The 22,804-nt window shown below is 44.5% G+C and overlaps 1 pseudogene; it reads left to right on the top strand.

Moving 5' to 3' along the window:
• The first annotated feature begins 20,612 nt into the window (after positions 1 to 20,612).
• Positions 20,613 to 22,430, top strand: LOC147728020 (uncharacterized; annotated as a pseudogene).
• Positions 22,431 to 22,804: the final 374 nt, after the last annotated feature.

The raw sequence follows: 22,804 nt of genomic DNA, 5'->3' as shown, positions 1-22,804 counted from the left end.
GTTAGAAGCGGTGGTTGTGATTAGAATCTACAAATACACTGGAAAGAATACTACCCATTCTTATATGTTGATTTTGTATCATGTGATCGCATCGTATAATTGCTTATATAAAGATTATATTCATTTTATCAATACTCGTGTGGAGTCTCTTTGTGATGACATCACAGGGTTACTGTGAGCATGGTTGCACATACTGAACACTCGTGCCTTGGATATAAGCCTGGCTGCTCCTGCCAAGCTACTAAGGGGGTGAGCATGGTTATCTCAGATGGTGTCCTTACTTAGCCTAACGTTGGAGTGAGGGGTCGGGGACACACGCCTCCAGCTTTTGGTGGTGGTGGTAAGCGACAGGGACCTCCACTTCCAACAAGTGGTATCTATGCTTCCTAACTTAATCAAAAGAGGGAGTGGAGAGAGAGAGACCTCAAACTAGAGAAACCAATGTTCACACACAAAAGGGGCAGAAATCTCAGAGACATGATTGTCCATACATGACCAGGAGCGGAGACCACTTTGATCATAAGAACTCCCAGTCTGCAACCTATCCAAGGCCACCACCCATGTGGCAATCTGCCACCTGATCAAGAAAAGCAGATGGATCACGTTCAGAAATGGCAGTGAGTGGGAGCAGAGGAAGTTTACTAATTGCAATAGTCTCAATGTCATCTATAAGATTACTTGCCCAAGCGGCCTGGAATACGTAGGGATGACATCACGACAAATCAAGGTAAGCATTGAAGAACAGAAAAGTAACGTCCGATGCAAAAAAAGCACCACGAAGATGGCCACACACTACCTGACTGAGGGCCACAGGGTCAACGACCTCCTTTGGACAGTAATAGAACAACTGCCAACAGATACTGGCCTTTTGGAAAAAGAGCAACGTTGGGTGTTTAGATTATGTACTAACAAGATGGGTTTGAATGATGATATACCGTGGAGTATGTTCAACTAACAACAGGGTTGCTTAAAACACATCTGTACTTGCCTTACACTTATGACATTACCCAGCGATGGTTTTTTTGCTTGCATAAAACCTTAAACCAACGCTTTGCATCACTGTCACTGCACGTATGGACATTTAGATATACCTCTATAGTCTGTATCGATTATATTTATTTATAAATATTCTATTTCATAGACTTTACTAACAGCGTCCTGTTTCTATATATCTTATATATTTTCAATTTTTCTTGGGGTTTAAAAATGATGTCCTTATTCGAGTTTGCCTATGTCCATTAGCCTAAAACTACAAGCAAACTCTGCTTCGCTTACACCCCCACATGGTTGTTTATTTAGTTTTGACACGCTCCTATAAACTTTAGTGATTTTTTTCTAACAACATCAGTACCGGCTAGGAACAGCTTTACTGAGTCTGCCACTCTCTTTTATGGGCCCTCGCATGCGCTGTCTTCATTAAGAAGCCAGGAACGCATCAGGGCATCTCATTATCCGGGCAGTATTCACCGGAAATAGACGTTTGGTTGTAGCGGTCTAGTCTCTACCGCATTCGACCAGTATCACCTCTGTGTCCCGGCCTGCACGCCCTGCACACACGGCATGCTGCCTTCCACGTATGCAATTACCAATTATTCAATCAAGGGCACTACAAAACACCATCCTTTTCCCGCTCCTCTCACAATCCACGGAGCCAGGGAGAGGACGGTCGGGTGAGGTAGTGTCCTCCCAATTGTTAGTATGGCGTAGCCGAGTCCACGCCATGAGTCGAGCCATGTTTACCAAATTGTGGCACAACTTTGTTCTTAATACCGGTAAACTTTTCCCTTACAGAGTGCTCGATTAAAGCACAAAGACCCCTACGTTTTTTCTCCATGATGGCTCATGAGGCAGGAAACCACTGGATTGCAAGTATGAATTATGAATTTTGCTGCATAACTATTTACAGCATTTCTTCCTTTTTACTCCATAAGAATGACACTCTGCAGGACGAGAGTGTACCGTGAATGTGTGTATAGTTTATGTGTACTGTTTTGTGCGTTATTTCTACGTTTGTGGTATCGTCCAGGTCACTGCACCTACACAACTTTTTAGCCCGCATTGGGTTGCATGATCAGTGTGTGCTTTACATTTACAGGTCATGATAATCATGTCTGGAATCAACCTATCCAGCTAAATGTTCTTTTTCTACCTTATCTTTTCAGAAAGAGATCAAGATAGTATCTTGTCCACATACCGTATTGAGCTGATTAGGCATACCTTAAGTAAAACTTACACATAGCATTCCCTGTGTGTTGACAGTATTTTACTGTCTGATTGTTACCAGGGTAGGGATCTCTATACCCGTCCTGATGAAGAAGTATCCAACTTCGAAACATGTTGACACAGACACTTAGGAGGCTTTTTGTACATTAATACATTATAATCCTCCTCCTCAAGTCTTTTATCAATACCAGCAGGAGGTTTATTAAAAAAAATTCTAGTCCTACCTGCCAGGTATTTTTTAACATCCACTCACTATTCACCTCTGACCCTACCACTCACTTCCATTATCACACACTACACATAGAGGTCACATCAAGTGCTTTCGCGTAGTCGCTGGGTATAGCATGCCGCGCTCCGTAGAGGGGTGCGAAGACCCCTATGATGAAGCATGACACCAAGGCCTTTTTGGTGTGTGGGGGTATTTTAAAAACACAATGTGCTTCCCACCAAAGTAGGAATCACATTACTAGTGACATTGTCCACTGGGTCTCACCTTATACCTTGTGGTTGAATTCCTTATGTTTATAAGGTATCTATGCTTTCTTCAAAAAGATAAGATTTGTCTACATGGCTTTCAACCTGTGACTCGCATGGTACACAAGGATCCTCAGAGTGTGAGCATTGACCAACTGTGCCATCTTACTAGATTTGTTTTTTTCTGGGCCTCAAACATTTTCTTATTTCCTTCTCCAGTCCCATATGCCTGTCCTCTCAGCCCTATTGCCTTTATTTATATCAAACTTTTTTTTATAATTTGTGTCACTTCTGAAGCAATACAAACTCTGCATTCAGCACTTGGCCATTTTGTTATATCGTCTATGAATCTCTTTTTTTTTAAAGCAGATTTTATTGGCATTTGTCTTGTATGCTGTTCCATTATTACCATGTCATAATATTTACATACACATATGGTTTATGCTATTGTTCTCTTCCTCTTTTTTGCTGCATTGTTATTTCTTAGAAACATTTAAAAAAGAAACTAGATTCAACCCCCCTTTGCCCCTCCATTTAATGAGGCGCTTTATTTATAACTTATGATTTCCAGCATTGTGTGTTCACCTCTCTCACTTTATGCTTTATTCTTGTCTGGAGTCTGTGTGGGGTAGGGAAGGTCTTGTGCCTGTCTTCCTACCTTAATCTCTCTGTGTTCCCAACTCATTGTCCCTTCCCAGCGGCAGTGAATTTGATAGGGCTTCTGCTGTCTCATCTAGGTCTGATGCCCCCATGTCATCTAGTTATCTTCCCCATGCTCTCGCAGTTTCTGGGTTCCCTATGCCTCGGTTTGCCTCTCCTAGCAAAATTCTCTTTTCTGCATCTGCCCACCCTCTTCAACGTATACATGAGCCCCCTCGCAACCATCGCTCGCCAACACAACCTCAACATCATCTCCTACGCAGACGACACCCAACTGATCCTATCACTCACCAAAGACCCCAACACCGCCAAAACCAACCTACATGAAGGTATGAAAGAAGTAGCAGAATGGATGAAGCACAGCCGTCTGAAACTGAACTCAGACAAAACAGAAGTCCTTATCTTAGGCACCTCCCCCTCCGCTTGGGACGACTCTTGGTGGCCAGAGGCCCTTGGAAAAGCACCCATCCCGACGGACCACGCACGAAACCTGGGCGTCATCCTGGACTCCTCTCTCTCGATGAACAGACAAGTCAACGCAGTCTCATCTTCATGCTTCAACATCCTCCGCATGCTCAAAAAGACATTTCGCTGGATCCCCACCGAAACCAGAAAGACAGTCACCCATGCACTGGTTACAAGTCGCCTGGACTACGGAAACACCCTATACGCCGGTATCACCGCAAAACTCCAGAAAAAACTACAACGCATCCAGAACGCATCAGCCAGACTCATACTTGACATCCCACGCAAAGACCATATCTCTAGCCACCTGAAAAACCTCCACTGGCTCCCCGTCAATAAGAGGATTACTTTCCGACTCCTAACCCACGCCCACAAAGCACTCTACGAACTTGGACCCGAATGCCTCAACACACGACTTTCCTTCTACACCCCCCCTCGCCAGCTTCGATCTTCCAACCAAGCCCTTGCTACCATTCCTCGCATCAATAAAACCACCATGGGAGGTAGATCCTTCTCCTACCTCGCAGCTAAAACCTGGAACTCACTCCCCACCCACCTACGTCTCACACAGAACCACCTAGCATTCAGAAAGCAACTTAAAACCTGGATATTCGACAAGTAACTCCCTTCCCCTCCTCAAGCGCCTTGAGACCCTCTGGGTATGTAGCGCGCTATATAAATTTCCGACTTGACTTGACTCCAGCTCCCTTTTCCAAATCTCTATTTGGGGCCCCCATGTAGCCTTCCAATTCTTCGCAATTTTTCTCTTCACTAATACATATGCTAGGTCCTGAAACCTCTCAGTTACCTTTGTCTTGGCCGTGTGTGGGAACCAGCTTAGTATACAGTGTCCCAGTGTATGTTTTACCTCTTTGTCTATAGCACTTTCAACTACATTTAGCATCTCCTCTCAAAAGCCCCTCAGGCTCGGACAGTTCCAAAACATGTGCAGAACATACGCCTCTTTTTCCCCACATCGTGAGCAGACCACATCTTCTACCAGGAAGTATCACCTAATTTGTGCTGGAGTGAGATTCCTCTGTGCAAAACATAATAATTTATGAGCTTAAACCGGGCATTTCTTGATATCTTAAGGGTACACTCAACAATATTGCCCAAGTCCTTTTCTTTTTTCAGCACATCTAAGTACTCTTCCCATTGTGTTTTTAAGGGTTCGATAGGTTTCTGGACGTCCCGCCTGATTGCTCTATAGATGCAGGAGACCGTCTTTATCCTCTATAGATGCAGGAGACCGTCTTTATCCTGCCTGCCGCCAGGGCCACATACCTGCAACAGTCCACCACTCTGTGTTCTGTTGCTCCTGTAGCCCAATGTTTCTTGAACGCCGCAGTGAGACCTCTATGAAGCAGGACGTTTCCCTGTGGTAGGTCAAGTTCAAGTTCAAGTTCAATAAACTTTATTCGGTTAAAAACAAATAACCATAAAAGTAACAGACATAAAACAAAATACAATGATTACAATAATTACAATAATTACATCTCATGATTATTGGGGCAGTGAGGTAGATCAGTAGGAAGTCTAGGCTAATTAAATTAACATTTGTTTCCTGAATTTAAAAACACTTTTTAAATAATTTAAAATCACAGTAACAGTTAAAATCGTGTCCATTTTCTGTACTTCTAAAAAAGCTGGGCGACATCTGGTTAAATTCATGTTTTTTAGAAAAGGGACAATGATTTTCCTACGTATGGCACTATAAAATTTGCAGAAGAAAAGGATATGAATATCAGATTGTTGTGACGTATCATCACACAAACAGGTGGGCAAAATGCGATTCCATGAGTTCATACATGGAAAAGACATTAATCTAAAAAATATACAAAATCTAAAACGAGTTAAAAGAAAACGATCATAGTTAGTCGTGGACAGGGATAAATATGGCTGTAGAGTGTTGGTCTCACAGAGAGTAGGAAGGTGAGAGTGTACTGAGGATTTCAAAATTTCCACTCTCTTCCTCTTATCCACCAGGTGGTCCAGGCAGATAGTTTTTAGTGTCTTCCTGGAGATAGTGTCCATTGAGGTTGGGTCCGAAAAATATGAATGTAATCCAATCTCGGTTAGAAAGTGCTTTACATAACCCAGCCATTCCATTCTGTCCGCATGGTCCAAACTGAGGGTGTCACATAGCAGGGCCCGATTCATAACGCATTCATTAGTAGTCCATACCCTATGCCACAGTAGGATAGGTTGAATTCTGATAGTGTCCGTTATGTAAGGTTGGCCAAGTTCAGCGTGACAATTGAATGTGGCAGCACACTGTGGAACTGCTAGAACTCCCCTCAAAAATGTATTCTCCACCAGCTGGATTTGATCAACATTTGCATATCCCCACAGACCTGAGCCATACATAGCCACAGACAAGCATGTAGCTTTATATATGGTTAACATTTCTTTTATCGGCTTCCTGCCCAATTTTCTAACGAAATTCTGTAAGGCCATGATCGTTTTCATAAATAAAAGAGTTCTAGCCTTAATTGCACTTGTCCAGGAACCTGACTCATGGAATAAAATGCCCAAATAAGAAAAGTTTGGGGTGTTATCCAGTGGCACATTGTTTAAAAACATACGCTTCATCAATTTACCTGGTTTTAGGCCACAATTCATTGTAAAAGTCTTACTACAGTTTACTAGTAGGTCCAGGTTCAACATAAATTTCTCAAAGCTAACTACTAGTTTTTGCAGAGCGCAAGGAGTGCGTGCCATGAGTACTGCGTCATCTGCGTACATGAGCGCAGGGATTTCCCTCCTCCCCACCCTGGGCATATCCCTACACTCTTGCAGCAGGTGACGCTCGAGCCCATTAATATAAAGAAGGAATAAAAAAGGTGCCAATACGCAACCTTGCCGCACTCCGCGACCTACACTAAATTGTCTGGAGCATTCTCCTCCCCTGCCGTAACGAACAGAAGCTGTGGCTCCACTGTAGAGTTCCCTCAAGAAACAGATAATAATATTATCCACTCCCAAACCTTTCATTATACCCCACAATTTAGAGTGTGATACACAGTCGAACGCTGATGAAAGGTCGACAAAAGTAAAATACAAGCGTTCAGATTTTATCCTTATATATTTATGCTGCAAAAGCATTAGGTTTAACCCTTGCTCAATTGTGCCAATCCCTTTTTGAAAACCAAATTGCAAATCACTAATAATATCATTTTCCTCTGCCCAGCTTTGGAGTCTTGCCAACACAACACGTCCTAAAATTTTTACTGAGGAGTCAAGAAGGGAGATTGGTCTATAACAGGCACAACTGTTCCTATCCCCCTTCTTGTAAATCGGGACAATGACTGAGGTGAACCAGGATTCTTTCAACCCCATTGAGAGAGCTGCATTAAAAAGTTGTACCAACATAGGCCCCCAAATTTCAGTATTAGCTTTAAATAGGTCTGCCGGAATCCCATCAGGTCCGGCAGCCTTACCGCCTTTGGTAGATCTCAAGGCTAGAAGTACTTCATCAAGTGTTACAACCAAGTTGTAACTCTGTTGTGCATCCAGGCTAGAGTTAAAACCCCCACCATGGGTGTCTTCCTGTGCCTTATAAAGATTTGAAAAATGATCTACCCATTTGTCCTCGTCTATTGCAATCTCGATTCGCGCCGTATGAGTTTCATATGGGAAAGGGGTGTTAATTACTTTCCAAAAAGCAGCGGAATCTTTAGATTGCGAGGCCTCACAAAGGGAATCTATTGCCTCCTTATTTAGCGCGGTTTTCCTTACTTTCAGGGCCTGAGTATATGTGTGCCTGCACTCTCCTATTTCATTTTTATCCCTAGGGCATCTATGTACTGCCTGTTTTAGATTTTTCAATGCCCTGGTGCATGCGGTATTAAACCAGCTCTTGGGTCCCTTACCTCTACGTTTTGCCTCCACCCTTAGGCTACTTTTTATGTTTATAGCTATTGTTCCAAAATGCTCAATAATTTGATCATTAGTGGAGTTGTCACTTAGGCAAATCCTAAAACTATTTGAGCACACCTCCCAGAGTTCCTTAAAAAAGGTTGTGGGGATTACTTTGCTCCATTTAAGTGTGTACCCGTTTTGTCTCCCAAGGACAACATCAACCGCTGTCTCAACTAGAGGCGCGGCCGTCGATGGGTCTGGGAACAAATCTACTACCTTAAGACATTGTGGAAGGTGGTCACTTATGGGTAATTGGATGTTCGTAACCCCCAACAGTCTGTGATTAAGATTACTGGAGGCAATGATAAAATCAATAGTTGTCGCTAAGCCTCTACCAACAAAAGTCGGTACGAAGGGTGTGGGTTCTAGGGCAGATTCATTTGCAAATCCTAAATCAAACATGAATAATAATTCATTAAGCAAGTCCCCCATCAGAGTATGATCAAAATGTGTCAAATGCATATCTCTCTCTGTCATTAGGCCACATAGGCCCCGATTCCCTTTAGTACATAATGAACAATTAAAATCCCCCCCCCATAAGATTATCAACTCCCTTTCATTTTTGTCTACCTCTAGCTGGATTTCCTCCTTAAGCTGCTTCATTACAACCAGAATATCATCTCTCGGGACATTATTATAGAAATTAATAATTAACACCACAGCTCCTTTAAAATTCCTTAAGGTTATAAGTTGGAAATAACTGGAATTTAAATGGCAATGAGCTTGTTTAATTTTAAGTTGATTTGAAACAAGCGTTGTCAAACCACCCTTGGCTCTACCAAAATGACCTCCAACAGCTGGTGTAAAAAAGGTTCTATAACCATTTACATGGATTGATTCCTGAGTCCATGTTTCTTGCAAGGCCACTATATCCTGACCGTTTATTACTGACTCCCAGGCTGGATTAGTGATTTTTTGCCTAAACCCTGCTATGTTCCAAAACAACAGTGCACATAGATCATTTATCGTCTGGGTCGGGCCATCTCCTACCTGTTCCCCACACCTATTATTGACAACAACTATGGGAGATTGCATCTGCTCCAGAGTATCACTGTCGCATGGTGACAAACTGTCAGAATTAGGGACCTTTTGTAGAGTTGGCAGATCTTGGGGAAGCTCGCTCAAAGTCTCAGTATTTTTAGGGGGAACTATATCCTTAATAAAAGGGTGAAGAACTGGAGGAAAAAATTTATTCCCAACCAGATTTTCTTGGGATGTCTGAGCTTGCTGTCAATCAACCCCATCCAGACCAGTGAAAATCTGGAAACGATTTTGGATAGGTAGATTATACATGAGTGGGTGGAACTCTCTGTTATTCCATGGTCTCCCTTGCAGGGGGTTAGACTCCGGATATAATGGGTATTGGTTATTTAAAGAGGGGTATTGATAATCTAGCGACTGATGTCTGGGATAGAACGCCTCCGACCTTTGCATATGGATATGGGGGTCCTGAGCGTTTACATAAACAGGATAGCCCATCAAAGGTGGTGGCCCCGTTAAACCGGGCCTATCCCATGGTCCCACGTTTCTAGAACCCCGCTGTCGATGGAATGGTTTCTTAAATAGCTGCCTATTCCAGCCCTGTTTATTATGATCTTTTGATGGTGCATAGGGATAGAAATAGGATAAAAGATGTGTGGAGATGGCATCGCTGCTACTGGCATCGAACCAATCTCCAATGTGCCTCACGGCCCTATAATCCTTAAAATTAATGACTATTACATCACCCCTTCTATCCTTAGGTCTGACTCCCACCCAATGCGCACGCCTTACACTTAGGATTTCTCCATTGATGGATGCAGGCAACGGTCTGTTGTCTCGGAGCCAAAAAGTAACCTTGTTCCGTAAGGCAACATGATCTTCCCATTTACCTGCAGGTAGTTCTGGAACCCCTGCCATTACAATAACGAAAGGGGCAGAATCTGGGGGTAAATCTATGGTGTGGCTCGTCTTTTCTAAGGCAATGGTTGGTGGATTTTCATTTCTCGGATTAGTTGTTAAAGGGTCCTTTCTACCTCCCTGATTTTGAGGTCCCCCAGATTTAAGAGTTTGATTTTTAGTTACTGGGGCCGCCGGCTGAATTACAGGCAGTTGCGGTGTGGGAGTTAGTAGCGTGATCGTGGGGCTACCCACTCTTCCCTTTTCTTGCACTAGTTTCTTTTTTAGCACAGGTGCTGGTGCTTTGGTTACTGGCGTTATAGGGGCTAATGTTATAGGGGGAGCTACAACTTTAGATTTTACAGGAAGGTTAGTCTTTACTATGGGATTCGTCTTAGCTGTTCCCGGGCCCTTTATTAGGTCATGTAAAAGGAGGGAATTCTGTTCAACCTTTTTCTCTATGATGTCTAAGTGTGTACACATCAAATTGGCCTTATCCAGAATCGGTTGCATCACACCCCTGATTAGTTCTACAATTTTGGCCATCATGGCCTCTTCGCCTAATCAAGTTTGACCAGTTTGTGACTGTGGGGACTGAGCTACCCCTTTCCTTATCTTCTGAGCTCGATTACACAGTGGCTCACCCCCCCTTTTTTTACTTGTTCTTATAGTGAGGGGGGAAATAGAAGACCTGGAAGATGACTCAATGGGCATTTTTGGGGATCCTGATAACCTTCCATTATCATTCCCTGTAGGTGAGTCCAGTAATGATGAGCTAGTTGGCGTGCTAGACAAAATATGCTTGCTCGTTGTAATGGGATCAAGAGGAAAATTATCAGTATTGTCTGTAATCCCTGATTGTGAGAAATCAATAAGCATCACGGAGTCTGTAGGTCGACTCTGCGGAGTAGCATCCCCCATTCCTCCCAAGTTTGAAGACCTCAACTCAAAAAGTAGAGGTGCAGTTCCGGGCACACTCCCCCCTCCTTGTGTAATTTTGTGACTTGCCTTGCTTTGCTTCCCCCTCCGTCTCACTCGGGCTTTCTTGAATCTTCTAGGGGATTCTTTAGTTGCAGGATCATTTAATCCTGTAGATGATATGGCCAACACTGTGGGAGCTGGAACACAAGGGATTTCATCATGATGGCCCGCATGGACCATGGCTGTTACAATAGTTACTTTGCCTGCAGGGACCGGGTGTTCCTTTGCCACAGAGATATCAGAGACAGTAACTGGGGGCTCTGGTGCAATGGTAATAGCAGGTGCATGTTCCAAACCCAGTGAAGCCCTCCTGTTGCTGTTAATTTGCGCTACCTTCTTTATAAGAAAATTGTCCATAGTAACCACTTTAGTGGTCATAGTGGCTGGTAGTTCCTTGCTCACTTAATGCGAGATGTAAAATTGTAAAAAAGGATCTCACTCACGTAATTAGGAGCTGCTCAGACGAGCAGTGAAGATAGAAGGACGAAAAGGGTGTGGTGCCGGCCCGGCTCCTCGGTCCCCGGAGGGCCACAGAGGGCCCGCCCTTTGCCCGGGCTTCGCCCCGGGCGTCCCGCGACGCGGGGGTGCTGCCGGCTTTATCCGTTCCTTTGGCGCTCACTGGCGCCTTTCGCGTCGCTCAGAACGCGCCGCCGCGAGGCCTGCCGGGAGTTGTGGTCCCCCCGGAGCGGCGGCGCGGAGTCAGGTGTTCCGGTGACTCTTGGCGGTGTCGGCGTTGTCAGGGTAAGTACACTGTGCCCCCTTTGTGACTCTCGGCGGTGGCGGCGCTTCCTGCTATCTGCAGTCTCTCCCCCGCTCTGCCGGGGTGCTGCCGGCTTTATCCGTTCCTTTGGCGCTCACTGGCGCCTTTCGCGTCGCTCAGAACGCGCCGCCGCGAGGCCTGCCGGGAGTTGTGGTCCCCCCGGAGCGGCGGCGCGGAGTCAGGTGTTCCGGTGACTCTTGGCGGTGTCGGCGTTGTCAGGGTAAGTACACTGTGCCCCCTTTGTGACTCTCGGCGGTGGCGGCGCTTCCTGCTATCTGCAGTCTCTCCCCCGCTCTGCCGGGGTGCTGCCGGCTTTATCCGTTCCTTTGGCGCTCACTGGCGCCTTTCGCGTTGCTCAGAACGCACCGCCGCGAGGCCTGCCGGGAGTTGTGGTCCCCCCGGAGCGGCGGCGCGGAGTCAGGTGTTCCGGTGACTCTTGGCGGTGTCGGCGTTGTCAGGGTAAGTACACTGTGCCCCCTTTGTGACTCTCGGCGGTGGCGGCGCTTCCTGCTATCTGCAGTCTCTCCCCCGCTCTGCCGGGGTGCTGCCGGCTTTATCCGTTCCTTTGGCGCTCACTGGCGCCTTTTGCGTCGCTCAGAACGCGCCGCCGCGAGGCCTGCCGGGAGTTGTGGTCCCCCCGGAGCGGCGGCGCGGAGTCAGGTGTTCCGGTGACTCTTGGCGGTGTCGGCGTTGTCAGGGTAAGTACACTGTGCCCCCTTTGTGACTCTCGGCGGTGGCGGCGCTTCCTGCTATCTGCAGTCTCTCCCTGTGGTAGGTCAAACTCTTCTCGGAATTCCTCAAATGGGAGCATCTGGGATCCCCTAAATACTGTCACCCCCCCCGCTTCCACCCAGTCGTCTAGTCCCACACAGTTCCCTCCGTGCAGTAGATATCATAGCATTTCTATGGGTATGTCTGGATCGTCTATGAATTTCACATTAAGGTTTTGTAATTTGCATTCAGAAAAACCAAAATACAAAAAAAAAACACAAGAATTTGAAATGGAGATCTTTGTGTCTAACATAAGCCACTGGCCAAATGCTTTACAGTACACTGCTCTTGAATATACCAGTGTGGAAGTTTTATTACACTATGAAATGTGCACAATTTCTCAAATATTACGTCACACAATTTTTCCTAATTTTGTGCTCATTGAGAGATATTTTTTGCTCAAACTAGTCTCCTGTCAATATCTTCTTTGACTTTTCTACACAATGTATGTCAATATGCGCACACTTCATGTGAAATACTCACAAGCTGTATTGCGACCTTTCTCTTAATTTGGTGTATTTTTTTCATGAAATGTCAACAATAAAAATGACATCAATTCACACAATCCTACTCTTGAGCAAATACCTGATTTGCAGGTGCAACGATTTTGGACCATTGGAAGCAACTGTCTGTACATGTCAATTGTGTGCAATGGTGAAACACAAGAGGCGAATAAAACCGATTGTGGGTGCAGCATTCCGAATGGTGTGTTGTTAATTATCAAGACCAGGCATCAAGGAATGGCTTTTACATTCAGGGCAGAGAGCAATACATTATTTTTACAACTGCATTTTTTAACAAACAGAGATGTGTCAGAACTCCATGTTCCCATTACTTCTCATTAGGTAACTTCCAAGCATGGCATGAATACTTAACAGACTAAACCTAGGGACTGATTTATGAGTGCCCTCCGTCACTTTTGCACCGTGTAAAGTGGTACATGCATGAAGCAGGGCGCTCATAAAAATGTATTTAGCCACACAAAGCCACTCTGCATGGTTTTGAGTGGCATCGTAAATCATGTGTAAGACTATGCAGCACACATCTCTGTGTCACCTTACTCTTCTCCTGGGAGGGCATTGTGGTGGCTTTTCCCAAGCATCACCCATAGAATTTGATGGTCCCCCACATTTACACAGTGATGTAAGCCTGGGGAAGTGTCCCGAAATTAGGCATAACGAGGAGAGACATGTATTTTTCCCTGCTTGTTGTTTCCTCATTCAATGTGTGCAAAAGAGAAAACGCTTCCTAGAATTGGTTTTGTGCAGGAGGGTGGCCCTTCCTGCACAAAAGCAATCCTGCATGCAAAGAGGCACCCTTGCAAGACGTCTATGATGGCGCTAGGCAGCCAAAACAGCGCCCATGCCAATAAAAGGACCCCACATGTTGAGTTTCCAATGAAAAAGCTAGCATCTGGTACTGACGACGGAATGTGTAATTTTCCTATATAATAAATCAATAAGAAGCAATAATAACTTTATTCTGTTCATAAAAGCAAGCCATAAAAGCACATACACATTAAATACAACAAAAAGCATTACTAAAAACATTGAAAAAACAAGTATGAAGGAAAGCTTATGTGAAACATAAAATAGCCACACATTTCAAACATTCTCAGCCACTAACTAGATGGCTAACACAGAAGTTAAAAATAGATTTATTCTACGAAAGTGTTGAGTGCAAAGTTAATAACAGCCACGCAGCAATGTGCAAAAACATGGGCCCGATTCACAGAACTAACTTAAGACAAAATCCTAAACTTACTACTTTTGGTATTCACAGAAGTTAGGATTTTGTCTTACGTTTGTCTTAAGACAGACTTAGGACAGACTTAAGACAAAATCCTAACTTAAGTCTGTCTCAAAAACAAACTTAAGACAAACTTAAGACAAAATCCTAACTTCTGTGAATACCAAAAGTAGTAAGTTTAGGATTTTGTCTTAAGTTAGTTCTGTGAATCGGGCCCATACTTCTTAACGCTAAATCCCTGTAAAGCTACTGCAGAAGAACCACAGCAGCAGCCCAACGCAACAGAGTACAGTATAAAGAAAAAATAACTCAATACAACATGCAAGCAAAAGGACTAACACAACGAATAATGACAATAGGAGCTTAATGATTTATATTCAGTGTAGTCGCAACCATAAATCGGAGAGCATATTTAAGAAAAAGTAACCACCCCTACAAATACCTTGGTTGTGGAATGCATCTGCAAATATAAAGGTGCAAGGATATATCTAAAAACAGTAGCCCCTTTAAGAAGCAGGATTAAAAACCTTCTGGTATAACTACAATAAAACCTGCAAAAGAAAGCACAACGCGCCAATGTTTGCAGAGACTGCTCATCACAAGGGCAGACTGAAATGGATTTAGGATTGAACTGGCCCAGTGGAAACGAAAGCTGGCTGGCTGTTACAACTCCATTTTTCAAGAATCTGAGATGCGTCAGAACTCCATGTTCCCGTTACTTGTCATTAGGTCACCTCTAAGCATGGCATGAATGCTTAACAGACCAAACCAAGTCTTGAGTTTCGAATGAAAAAAACTAACATCTGGCACTGAAGACTGAATGTGGAATTTTCCGATTTCGTTATATTTTTAATCAATCATATTTTACTGGATGTTCTTTCCAGAACCAAAGCGAGATAACGTCTGGGTACTCGCAGCATTCCTCTCTATTAAATCAATTTCCCCATGCTACATATAAGCCAGAACTTTCTATTTGTGCAGATGTGCGTGAGTAACCGAGTTAATCATGCTCAGGCCACTGAGCAGTGAGATCACAACCTTAGAACTTTCAATCAGTTTTCTATTTTAAATAACAATTTATTTCCTTTTTAACAGCAAACATTGCTGATGGGGAAATAAGAAGAATAAGTTTAATATTTTAAATTGTAAGCATTTGTTTTGAATAAAGTTGGTTTATATTACCAGTCAGTGGCGGTTCCTCCGAAAAGGGGGAGTAGCATCACCCCACTGCTTTCAGCAGTGTAAATAAAGGTAAAAAAAATGCTAATATCTCATTGTTATTATCATTGTATTTGTTCCTGCTGTGGCATCTTTGTGGGGAGCGAGTGGGGCGGGATGCTCTGCTCTCGGGGAGGTGTGATGGGCACTCTGTAAACACACAATAACTGTTTAGCCTGCTCTCTCGGACCGGCCAAACAGTCATGCACCCTTTGCATGTTCTGCACCCAGGCTGCATTACAGCTAGCCTAGGCTCCCCTTCCCGAGCGGAGCGCTGCACTACGGCACTCAAACCAATCACAGCACTGCATCAGTGGCATAACTGTAGCCCATATAGCTCCGGTGGTGAAGGGGGCCTGAGCTCCAGGAGGCCCCCTCCGAGTACGATGCACATGCAGGCCGAGAGTGCCTGACTTGGTTCGGAGTGTGGGGGTCCCCTCCATGCACTCTACAAGGGAGATCCCTCAAGTTAGTTTTGTTACGTCACTGCACTGCATTGCAGCATTGATCGGTCAGGGGAGCCTGGGTGCTTCCTTTTCCGGCCTAGTGGGGGACGACGTGGAGAGATAACGAAGGAGAGACAAGACGTGGCATAGAGGTACGTTTTCTTTGTTTCTTTTTCCGCCTCCCCCACCCAAACAGAGATTGTAGAAGCAGAAATAGCAGACCTTTGATAATTGAATATCCTTGCATTTGTACTTTTTTCTTTCCTCTTGCACCTGCTGTCTATTTTCTCTCATTGCTTTGCACCAGTGCAATAAGGGGAGCAGGCTTCTTGCTGCAGATTGCTGCAAAAGGAAATGATACGACAGAGATGGATCAAAGGCATTAAAAGGCTGCAAGACTTTCAAGGGGTTTCAAAGTAAGAGTATTCAATCAAAAAAGGGGAGGAAATAATCTCATACAAATACTATTCTTTTACTAATGTTATACGGTATTGAGTGCAGAGCTGATTTTTTTTTTCTCTAGTACAGTCCTTAAACTGGATCAAGAACAGGATGACAATTCTCTTGTGTGTCTATTGATTAATTAATGTATATTTACTCTTGCAATGGTATTGATATAATAAAGGTGGAAATACATTTAGGAAGTAAGGTAGCAATAATATCAAATCATTTGGGCTCCTTCATCCTTTGCTGCTCCACAGTGGACCAAAGCCCATGGCACTTAGACATATTATTACCCCCTTGCTGCCCTATTCACATGTATGTAAACAATGAAATGGTGTCCTCAGTGCCCTCATGTGTGTATACATCATATAGAAAAAGCTTGCTGGCATCCTTTAGCAGTGTAATTTTTTTTTTTTAACATTTTCTCTCCTGATGGGAGACAGCCTCCTTCGGTGCCTGAACGTGGGGAAAGGAGCTTGCCAGTGCTCAATCCTTTCTGTGCACTGCAAACCTATTAATAAGGCAGCCCTGCGTTCACCCCATTAATTTGCATGTGATGTAACTAGGGTGATTCCATATATGTTGGATAGACGTCAGAGAAATTTACTAGCCCCCTCCTCAGGTCAATCGAATAAACTGAGGAGCAAGGATATAGGAGGTGCCAGTGGCGGCTGGTGACATTTGAAAGTGGTAAGGCGTAAAACAATTGCCGTACTGCACTGCGGCGAGCACACATAGCGAGCAAGCCTGAACCTCCTACGGGGGGTTTGTGGGGGTTTTGCCCCTGAGAAAATTTTGAAAAATGGGTAGGCAAATGGTGCATTTTCAAGCAAATTTGAGAAAGCAGGAAGGTTAATAAAGCAATTCTAGGTCCATTTCATGCATTTATCATACTTTCAGGGTGAAATGTTAACTACTCAAAAATAAAACAAATTGTGCCCGGAAAAAACTGGTGCCTAAATGTACATGCAGACGAACAGCATTGCACCTTTAAACCAGGGAAATGTGGGCCATCTCAGCCAGTGAAATATCGGGTAAAGCCAGTTTTATTAGAAAAACATGAACTGTGTAATTCGTTAGTATGGACCATGTCTCAAATGATTTTAGATTAATAAATAATAATGTCCAGAGTAAAGCTTGTCATGCTGTTTGTTTCAGTGACTTTACTTGAGGAAGCGTATTCATTTTCACTACTTGCACTGAGGCTCAAGACACCCTTGCTACGCCACTGATTTTCTTCTCTCATTCTGTGTCTCGCTGCACCCACCAATGCACAGGGAGGAGCTTACATGATTAAACCAAGGACACAAGCCAGAACATCAAACTTGCTTCATGTCACCAACTAGTCCAATACAAAACAGTTAAATACACAAATGGTGGTGTCACTTAAAGACGTGTTATGCCGAATATTTGTTTAGTAATCAGACCTGTTTTCTTGCACTTCTCCATAATGGAGAGTTGTCATTGTGGTTATCTCTGAGGTGTGTTTGAGTTATATGAAGGAGGGTGATGCTTACTGTCGGCAGAAACAAGCGTGCCCATTAGATTATACCCATAGCTCAACTACACCCACCCCAGGCCTAACCGACACACCACTAAATGACATACATACCCACTATCACTACTCCTCCCCACCGGCACACCGACTATGTCTACTATTTCTATGACATCCACGTCGCATCATACTCGCATCACATCGCTCCCAGCCTACCCACACGTCCCCTCACACCCAACTTCTACTCCCCATCTCCATAACTAAGTCCTCAGGTCCTTTTCAGACAGTTCACACCCCTCCCCACCTCCCCCTTTAATCGCATCGCAGATGACACTCCAATCTCCCCACACACAACCACACCCAATAAGTCTGCAGGCACACATTCTCCCCAATAATGCTATGATTCTCACTGGGCCCCCTCATACAACCCTCACCAACACCTCCTCACGTCCCCTCTCCACTCCTCCCCTCCCAGGGATTACCGCTCTATATCGATGCAGCATAACAAATCAAACACCCCAACAGCATACATAAATACCCCTTCTCGTCCCCCATCCACCCCTCTCGTCCCAACGGACTACCACACTGAAATTCCACCACTCCGCAAAACAGCTCTCCTCACTCCCCGGGACACCACACAAGTCACAACCCCTCCCCAATTAACCACAGACCAGGCTACTAATTTGATAACGGCTACACTTGACCCCAGATTAGATGAGATACTACTATCCTTACAACAAATTAAAGAGGACATCCAAGCTCTTCATGTCCTGATCCGGCAACATCCCAAACCACAAGTAAAACCCATTCAGTGGTCAAGCACTAGCCCCCGTCTAAATTGATCCCCAGATGGAATACAGTACCTTACCTCAATGCTTCAACCTGTCCAGTAAAGGAAAAGCAAACCCTATCACCGAATGACCTTACTCCCCTACTTCATTCCAACGAACCCCCTTCCCCACCATCTAGACTTGCTTGTACTGAAAATACGCAGACTCTGTCCATCCATTCCATTGCATCCAGAATTACAAGACACACCCCCGGAGGTATTGTCGAAAACAACCTCAAAAGAGTTCCCATCTCCCACGACCAGAACACCACACAAACCAAGAACCATATAAAATGTATCCTTCTAAACTGTAATTTGGCAGCACGTCATGCCGCTGATATAGCGAACCTCATTATAACCAATGACTCCGACCTTATAATCTTAACGGAAACTTGGCTAAGTGAATCATCCACACCCATCTTTGACATACGAGTTCCTCCAAACTATCACATCACCAGACTGGATAGACCAGATAGGATTGGTGGTGGTATTGCCTGCCTCCATAGGAACAACCTCTCTGTAAACCGCTCCAACACCACAGCGCACTCCTCCTGTGTATACCTTTGCCTACACATCACCAGAAATAATAAGCCTATATGCTCACTACACTCTTTCCACCATCCTCCCGGTAACAACCTTACCTTCATCAAACACATGATGGATATCATAGCCACAAACGCAGGACAACAGAATACATAGATCTTCCTGGGGGATTTCAACCTCCATTGGAATGATCCTGATGACCCAGAGGTCAATAGCCTTAAAACGTTCTTGTCCGACCTTAATCTGTCCCAAATCTGTAATAGCCCTACACATGAAAAAAGGCTCAGTACTTGATCTAGTAACCTCTAAAGCAGACTCTATCCAGCTTGAATCAAACCTTCCTTGCGATTGGTCCGATCATTACATAATCACTTTCCATATCAGGAAAGTAGTTAAACTACTCTCTGTACAACCATCGAGGACAAAAATCTGGAAGAGGACCCTAGAAAACATCAATACTGCCGATCTCGCATCTGCTAGTCACATCCTCACACCCCCACTTGATGGATCCAAAAATGTTCAGGACATAACCACTCACTACTTTAACTCTATGAACAAGATACTTGACACCTTAGCTCCCATGCAACTAAAATCCCAAATCCCTGGTATGACGGTAGACTAAATGAGGACAGAAGATCACTGAGAGCCATTGAAAGGCAATGGAGAGCCGCCCCATCCGTTACCCACCTCAAATTACTAAGATGCACCAGAAATGCCTACTACAGAAGGATTAGACGCGCAAACGCTGATTTCATATGCAAACAATTAGACCAAGCAAAAAACGCCCCAAAAGCTATTCGAAATAATCAAAGCTCAATCTAAGGATGTCTCCCACTCCCCCAAGCCAATCCAGATACACTACCCAACTGCAAAGATCTTGCCTCCTTTTTTACAACTAAAACTAAAAACTTAAAGACTGACCTTCTGAACAACCTATTATACCTGAATGACCCACACTCAATCTCCTCGCTGTCCACACCAGGGACACCGCTTAACTACTCTACAAAGCTCGACCTCAAGAACAACGCCTCCTGGTCCACCTTCAACTACTATAGAGAGGAAACTATCCTAAACACGCTCACTACCTCCAATCATTACACTGACCCTCTCCCAGCTTCCCATTTAAAGACCTTCATTCCACTGCTAGTGCCCCTATGGACTAAGATTATAAATACCTCTCTTCTGCAAGGCACCATCCCAGATATCCTCAAAGCCGATCAGGTTTCCCCCATCCTAAAGAAAGTAACAGCAGACCCTTCAGACTTGAACAACTATCGCCCAATATCTAATATCTCAACCCTGGCCAAACTGCTCGAGAAATGTGTGCACATGCAGCTTAGCAACCACATAGACCATTTCAATCTTCTTGATCAATTCCAATCAGGCTTTCGTGCTGGGCACAGTACCGAATCAGCCATGACCCACAAAATAGATGATGCACTTCAAATCCTGGATCAAAACAAAGCCTGCTTGCTAATCTTACAGGATTTATCCTTAGCCTTCGATACACTCAAACACAATAACCTATTGGATCTCTTGAAGCAAAGGATGGGACTATCTGGACCGGTGTTAAACTGGTTCACCTCCTTCCTCCAAAATTAAACACAAAGATTCAAGATTAACCAATCCCTGTCGAACCCCACCCCTGTCACCTTGAGAGTACCCCATGGATCTTCCCTCTCCCCAACACTCTTCAACTTATTCATGGAACCACTCACTGAGCTTCTCAACTCCGCAAATATCAATTACCACATGTATGCTGACGACACACAGCTCTACATCAAGGTGCACTCTCTTAAAGACATCAAGTCCCTCAACTCTATGCTCCAAAAGACTAAAAACTGGCTAGCTAGGAACCACTTAAAACTAAACACACTAAAGACAGATATGACCTGGATGCTCTCTTTCTCACTGAGACCTGGACCAGTGCTGACTCCTCTGTTGAGTTGGGCTTTGCTTGCCCTGAAGGGTACAAGATGTTTCATAAACCCAGGTCCCAGGGAAGAGGGGGAGGGGGTCGGAGTCATATTTAAGGAGAGGTGGAACTTTGCTCCCCTTCAGATCGATGAGGTCGCAGGGATAGAACTGCTGGGCTTCACCCTGCAGGAAACTAAAGGAAGGGTGCTAACCGGTATGGTTTGCAATAGGCCTCCAGGCCTAGATACGCAGTATCAGGCGTGGTTTGACATTATCGCCGCCCTGGCCTTGAGCCACTCCAGACTGCTGCTCCTAGGTGATTTTAACCTATGGGACAATGGGACCCTAGGGAGTCATCTGAAGGACCTACAACATATATATGAGAACTGCGGCCTTGATCAGCTGGTTTTGAAACCTACCCACTCAGGTGGCCATGTTTTGGATCTTTTGTTTGCTAATCAGACTGAGACAGAGGTGACTGGCATTCTACCCCAATGGTGGACTGACCACTCCCTAATCCACTTTAAGATCACTATATCCACTCATGTAAATAAAAATGCCTGTCCTGCAACCTACCGAATGGGAAGTGACTGGTCTAAACTACCAAAAGATAAAACGGATCCTACCTTCACCAATCAGACACCTTTTGCTCCGGGTAATTCGGTGGGTCAGAATTATCTTGCCTACTGTAATTATATCACTGATACCCTTGATAAACTTGTCCCCCTGAAAAAGATAAGGAATAGAGGAAAACCGCCAGCCCCCTGGTTCAGTGAGGAGCTATAATTACTACGTAATCAGTGTAGACAGGCAGAAAGGAAGTGGCAAAGGCTCTATCTAGAATCAGATAAGAGACTGCTAAAGATAGCACAGAATAAATATAAAGGGGCCATCATCAAATCAAAAGCTCTTTTTTATGCCACTTCTATACTTCAATCACCGAACAGCACAAAAACTCTCTTTAATATTATAAGGGACCTCTCCAACCCGGACTACACAAACAACAGGGTGGTTGCAACACAAAAGCTCTGTGACGAAATCTCTATCTTCTTTGAAGAAAAGATTGCCAAAATCGTGGGGGGACTTGTTCAGGATAAAGCCAGCAGTCAGGACACTCTCCTTTTGACTGTCGAGGAGGAACCATGGGCAGTATCATCTATTGAGAGTTTTCAACCTCTCACAGAAGAGCTTTTTAACAGCCTTGCTCTTAGTGTATCTTCTGGCTCCCCCTTAGACCCCCTTCCCCATAAGATCTGGAAGGAGTATGGGCCAGAGCTATTTCCCTGGATGCGACTGATCTGTTGCCAGTCACTGGAGGAAGGAGTAGTGCCGGAGATATGGAAGCAGGCAACAGTAACTCTCCTACTTAAGAAACCCTCACTGGACCCAACTATCCCAGCTCATTTTAGGCCTATATCCCTCCTGCCCTACCCTATAAAAATCTAAAAATCCTGGAAAAGGCTGTTAGTAGATCTTTGTCGAGCTATCTTGAAGATAACCGCCTACTGGATAAGGATCAGTTTGGGTTCCGCCCAGACCATGGGACAGAGACTGCGTTGGCTACCATGCTGGACACACTGCGAATGCGAGCCGACAATGGTAATTCATCAATATAAGTGTTGTTGGATATGTCGGCCGAATTCGACACGGTAAGCCACGCAGTCCTGCTAGGCAGACTGGAGAAACTTGGGGTGAAGGGCAAAGCTCTGACATGGCTACAATCATACCTGTCAGGTAGACAACAGGTAGTGACCATGACTCCGTATGCTTCTCCTGAATCCCTGGTTCCCCAATGGAATGCCACAGGGCTCGGCGATCAGCCCTATCCTTTTTTAACATATATTAGCGGCCTTTGATCCCAATTATAAAATCTTATGGGATCGACCTGATCAATTACGCTGACGACACCCAATTGGTGTTTTCCCCTGAAGGGAAACATGCAGTGTCTATGGACACATTCCAGGAATGCATGTGTCGGGTTTCTGGTTGGCTCAATGCAAATTCCTTACAATTTAACGAGGGGAAAA

This window comes from Lissotriton vulgaris, chromosome 3_1, assembly GCF_964263255.1.
Source record: "Lissotriton vulgaris chromosome 3_1, aLisVul1.2, whole genome shotgun sequence".
Classification (NCBI taxonomy): Eukaryota; Metazoa; Chordata; class Amphibia; order Caudata; family Salamandridae; genus Lissotriton; species Lissotriton vulgaris.
The sequence above is the reverse complement of the archived record's forward strand: the minus strand, read 5'-3'. Positions and strand labels throughout refer to the sequence as shown.